The sequence below is a fragment of the Silene latifolia genome, chromosome 11, assembly GCF_048544455.1.
Source record: "Silene latifolia isolate original U9 population chromosome 11, ASM4854445v1, whole genome shotgun sequence".
NCBI lineage: Eukaryota > Viridiplantae > Streptophyta > Magnoliopsida > Caryophyllales > Caryophyllaceae > Silene > Silene latifolia.
The window spans coordinates 149,830,709-149,835,866 of record NC_133536.1 but is presented as its reverse complement, the minus strand read 5'-3'; the positions used below and the strand labels follow the sequence as shown (position 1 = coordinate 149,835,866).

At 40.2% G+C, this 5,158-nt stretch overlaps 1 long non-coding RNA gene across 2 annotated transcripts; it reads left to right on the top strand.

Annotated features, from left to right (window-relative positions):
- Positions 1 to 906: 906 nt before the first annotated feature.
- LOC141615134 (uncharacterized) lies at positions 907 to 4,025 on the top strand. 2 transcript variants are annotated; one of them, XR_012529649.1, is made up of 4 exons: positions 907 to 1,086; positions 1,186 to 1,253; positions 2,290 to 2,376; positions 3,807 to 4,025. It is a non-coding gene; the product is annotated as an uncharacterized LOC141615134 (long non-coding RNA). The 2 variants fall into 2 exon arrangements; XR_012529650.1 differs by lacking the exon at positions 2,290 to 2,376.
- The last annotated feature ends 1,133 nt before the right edge of the window (positions 4,026 to 5,158 follow it).

The following is a 5,158-nucleotide window of genomic DNA, read 5'->3' as shown; positions in this document are numbered from 1 at the left end:
TAGGATACCCGGCCCCCCCAAAAAAGGGTTCACTCGGCCCCTCTAGGTTGTTTTTTTGTCTTGCCGCCTTCGAATGAGATGCAAGGGAAAGGGTTTAGGGTTTGATTAGGGGGATCCGCGGTAGCGGTCCGCCTAATCATACCCTAAACCCTTTCCCGTCTCGGTTTAGGATACCCGGTTTCCCAAAAAAGGGTTCACTCGGCCCCTCTAGGATGTCTTTTTGTCTTGCCGCCTTCGATTGAGAAGTAATGTAACACCCCGTATTTTATTAAGTTGGATAAAATTCTTTTAATTGCTATTTTGAATTTAATTACATCATTTAACGATTTATATATATATATGCTTAGCTAATTAATTAATTTCATCATAATTCGATACGTTAATTTTAATAATCATTAATAAGTTTATTTAAAGTTAGTTCGAGTTTATTGAAGTTAGTTCGGGTTTATTTATTTAATAATTTCCGTTCCTTTTACGAGTCCTTTATGAAAGTCGTCCCTTAGTGGATTCAAAATGGATTCAGGAAAAGTCATCCAATTAGCTATTTTGAGTTATTTTGCTAAGTTATCAAATTTCGTTAAACTCCGCTAATTTAGTAAAAATCGCTAATAATTCCGATTCAAGCTGATATCGTATTATTTCCGTTAACTAGCTGAGTTTATTTTATTTTCACTCATTAAATTTATTTATTATTAATTCCGTTTTTTATTATGAAACTTTTACTAAAAACCGATTTTATTAACTCGAGGCGGTTTTAAAACGAGCGAAATTACTTAACGACGAAGAAACGTACGTATAATTAGTAGCTAGCAAGCTAGCTGGTGTATTATTATTATTATTATTATTATTATTATTATTATTATTATTATTATTATCTACCTAACGTCCCACCCCCCCTTCTTTTCCCCTTCCTTTGTGCGTGTATCACCAGCAACAACAAAACAATAGCAATTGTTTCATCAACCAAAAACGACATCAACATCCACCATTTTCGTCACTTCAAACCTCAGATCCCGGCCCATTTCTCAACCAAATTCCGTAATTTTTGTACCATTCTCTTCCCCTTTCCTTCCTCCTCCTTTTAAGGTAAGAAAGTCTCCTTTTTGTAGTGGTTTCGTCTTTCGCCGTCTTATAAAAGTGTCGTCTTTTAGCTTCTTTATTCCGTTTTCTTGCCCTTTTATGAAGGATTCGAAGACCCGGGGTGAGGCTCGTGCCTTGTGGACCATTTATTCGAAGAATAAGGGGCGTTTAAGGTAACACGATTTTACCGATCCTAGTATTTTTATTATTATTCGGGGTTATATGTTTATTTGTTATTTATAATACTAGCTTTTATATGTTCTACTCCTAAACGATTTTATGGCGAGACAGGGGACTTAGTTTCGTTTAATGGAGTGCCCAAGTTGACAGAAAGTGATATTTGGTGATAAGTTTATTTAGTGTCATATATAGTCACATGAATGTTGGAGTACATATTCAAAATAGCTGTTGATTATCTTGCGTTTGGTGGGTTGTTTTCCAAGCTTCATATCGGAACCCTTGACTAAGAATATTTGGGTGTAAGTTTTGGGACTGTTTTAAGACGGAAAGTGGACTGTTTTGAGTCGGCTTTTTCTTTGATAAAATGGTGCCTTTCGGGATTGTTTTGGGGCGTAAGAGTGATGGTATAACACGATTTTAAGGGTGGGAAATTCGATTGTTTTGAACTCGGCTTTGGAGCCGTTAAAGGGACCTGAATCGGTCTCTGTTTTGATGGGTCGATAAGTATTAACAATTATTTAAGTGTCGACGTCTCACGCTCCCAACTCTTCCAGGTTTGAGAATAGTGAACAAATTACTCCGTGTCGCATTTAATATTAGAAATTACTGAATTACTACTATCGCTCGGAAAGATATCGCCTTGTATTATTGAATTTGGCTTAAACAGCTATCCCTTTGTATACGATTGATCTTTCCCCAGCTGTTTACATGTTTTCTTTTCAACGGGCTGAGTTGTGTTTGAAGTTATAAACCCGTCCTATGGATTTGGTTGGTCTGGTGATTTTGGGTTATAATGGTGGTTGTTTGGGATCAAGGGGTGGCTGCTGGCCTAGGCAGTGGCTTGGGTGAGTGCAGCCTTAGCCATAGGTGGCTGTTGAGGCGGAAATAGGGCTGCCCAAACGGTCCTTGAGTCGTGGTTATGGATTTCTTTAGGCGCCTAGTTTAGTTCTTTTGAAATAATTATATTTCCGTCTCATATTTTATATAACGATAATTCGTTAATATCGTCCTTTCACATAATTATTTTAGGTGACTCATATGTGGTTGAAGATGAAGAGTAATTTTGGGTTTTAGAAGCTTTCTCAAGTTTATTGCTTGTCTCTTTGCTAGCTTAAGGTAACTATTCCGAGTTACTCGACGAACTAATGTCACATTAGTAGTTGATGTTGTGTTTGTTGTTCGATAAGTGTTTAGGTGATTGATAATTATCACATGTTAGGATAGTTATAAAATGAAATGGTAATTAATAGGCTCAAAATGAATTTTATAGTGATAATTGTAATGTTTTGTTGATTGTGCGAAAAAATCGAGCCTTAGTCCCTTTGATCGATGCGATGTCGATTAATCGAGAGATTGGTCGCCGCAATTTGACCCGTGCACTGTCGCAGGTGGGGTTGCGGGTAAAAATTCGGTTGAATGAATTAGATAATCGGCCTTTTTCTTGTTTTAGGCCATTTATCAAGCTTTAGTTCACATGTATAGCTTATTGAATTTAATAGTGTCTTGTATTGTAGAAATGGCCCTAGTTTCCCTGAAGCCTTTAATATGGTTACTATTGTTGGAATTAGAAATTAGTATTGAATACTTATTGAGGATTCTGTTGGGATTGTATGCTGTAATTAGACATTATAAGCCTTTCACATGATAGAATGCTAGAATTTATATTGATAAGTAGGACTTTTGGCCCTCTTAAGGTTAAGTGGGTGTCTTACTTCACTTGTGTGGTGAGTTATGTGTGGTGTGGGCTAAAATATTCAAGCTGGGACTAGCTGGGACTAGGTCCTAGGTGAGTATTTCGGCCTCCATCATAGATAGGTCTTTATAGTCTTTGACGAGTATATGTTCACTGCTTGATAGCCTTTGTGTTCCTGACTAGTGGATGTTTATCCAAGTTGGGGCATGACCTCAGGTACTTATTTTGATAGTATGGGGTCAACTTAAGTACTAGCCAACCCTTCGGTGGTGTCCTTAGGGTACTCACTTCACTTTGTTTTAAAAAAAGTTGTGGGTCTTGGGTGCGGTGGTGTGTATCCGCATGTCTAGGTCTGCGCAGATTTTAGGCTAGGGTTGTGTTGTCTCTTGGCCATGTTTTCTTAATAGTAACCGCTGAGCCAAGATACCGGTTCCATTACCTTCCCTACCTCGTGGTATAGACTCGAGTTACAAAGTGACTATTGACCGTACTAAGAACTTATGCCTGTCTTTGATATATTGCCCTTTCTTGTATGGTGATTCTATGAATCATAGAAGGTGAGATGCAAGCCGGCTATGGTTGATAGAGTTTGGATTCCTGGATGTTATGTGATTCACATGATAGTGTAGTATGAGTCGGTCTAGTATTCACATGCTAGGACTATGTGTTGATATATTGTTGTTCACATGATAAGCACGATTGTCTAGCATTTATATGCTAAGGCTATGTGTTGTTCATATTCATATTCTTATGTTTACATGTTATATTAATTATGACATTTCGTGGCTGGGAGAACTCGGAGTTACTCCCCACTGACTGTGGCTTTCGTATTTGTATAAAATGCGAATGACAGGTAGGTGATGCATATATGGGGTACATGGACGAGCTAGCGAGCAAAGTAACCTTGGGACCTAGACTGGTTTTATTTCATTGTGACTCTTAAACCCTTTTTATGTCACATACATTTTAGGGACATATGTCTCCCTTTCTCATATTTGGTTTGTATAACTTTCTTTTCGCGACTTTAGCGATGTTTCATTCTTGAGATTTATTTTGGACCTTGCATGTTTGACACCTTCCCTTTTGGATATCTTTATAACAGGTTCAGGTTTTAAAAATTACAGGTTTTTACCCAATTGAACCTATTACAAACATATCCTGTCAGTTTTTCTGTAGAATTACGTGTTTACTTTTCCGCGATAAGTGAGGGTGTCACAAGTAAGGAAAAGGGTTTATGGTTTTATTAGGGGGATCTGCGGTAGCGGTCCGCCCAATCAAACCCTAAACCCTTTCTCGTCTCGTTTTAGGATACCCGACCCCCCCAAAAAAGGGTTCACTCGGCCCCTCTAGGGTGTCTTTTTGTCTTGCCGCCTTCAAATGAGAAGCAAGGGAAAGGGTTTAGGGTTTTATTAGGGGGATCCGTGGTAGAGGTCCGCCTAATCAAACCCTAAACCCTTTCCCGTCTCGTTTTAGGATACCCGGTCCCCCAAAAAAGGGTTCACTCGGCCCCTCTAGAGAGTCTTTTTGTCTTGCCGCCTTCGATTGAGAAGTAAGGTAAAGGGTTTAGGGTTTGATTAGGGGTATCCGTGGTAGCGGCACGCCTAATCGAACCCTAAACCCTTTCCTGTTCCGTTTTAGGATACCCGGCCCCCCAAAAAAGGGTTCACTCGGCCCCTCTAGTGTGTCTTTTTGTCTTGCCGCCTTCAGATAAGAAGCAAGGGAAAGGGTTTAGGGTTTGATTAGGGGATCCGCGGTAGCGGTCCGCCTAATCAAACCCTAAACCCTTTCCTGTCCCGTTTTAGGATACCCGGCCCCCCAAAAAAGAGTTCACTCGGCCCCTCTAAGGTGTCTTTTTGTCTTGCCGCCTTCGAATGAGATGGAAGGGAAAGGGTTTAGGGTTTGATTAGGCGGATCCGCGGTAGCGGTCCGCCTAATCAAACCCTAAACCCTTTCCCGTCTCGGTTTAGGATACCCGGTCCCCCAAAAAAGGGTTCACTCGGCCCCTCTAGGATGTCTTTTTGTCTTGCCGCCTTCGATTGAGAAGTAAGGGAAAGGGTTTATGGTTTTATTAGAAGGATCTGCGGTAGCGGTCCGCCCAATCAAACCCTAAACCCTTTCTCGTCTCGTTTTAGGATACCCGACCCCCCAAAAAAGGGTTCACTCGGCCCCTCTAGGGTGTCTTTTTGTCTTGCCGCCTTCAAATGA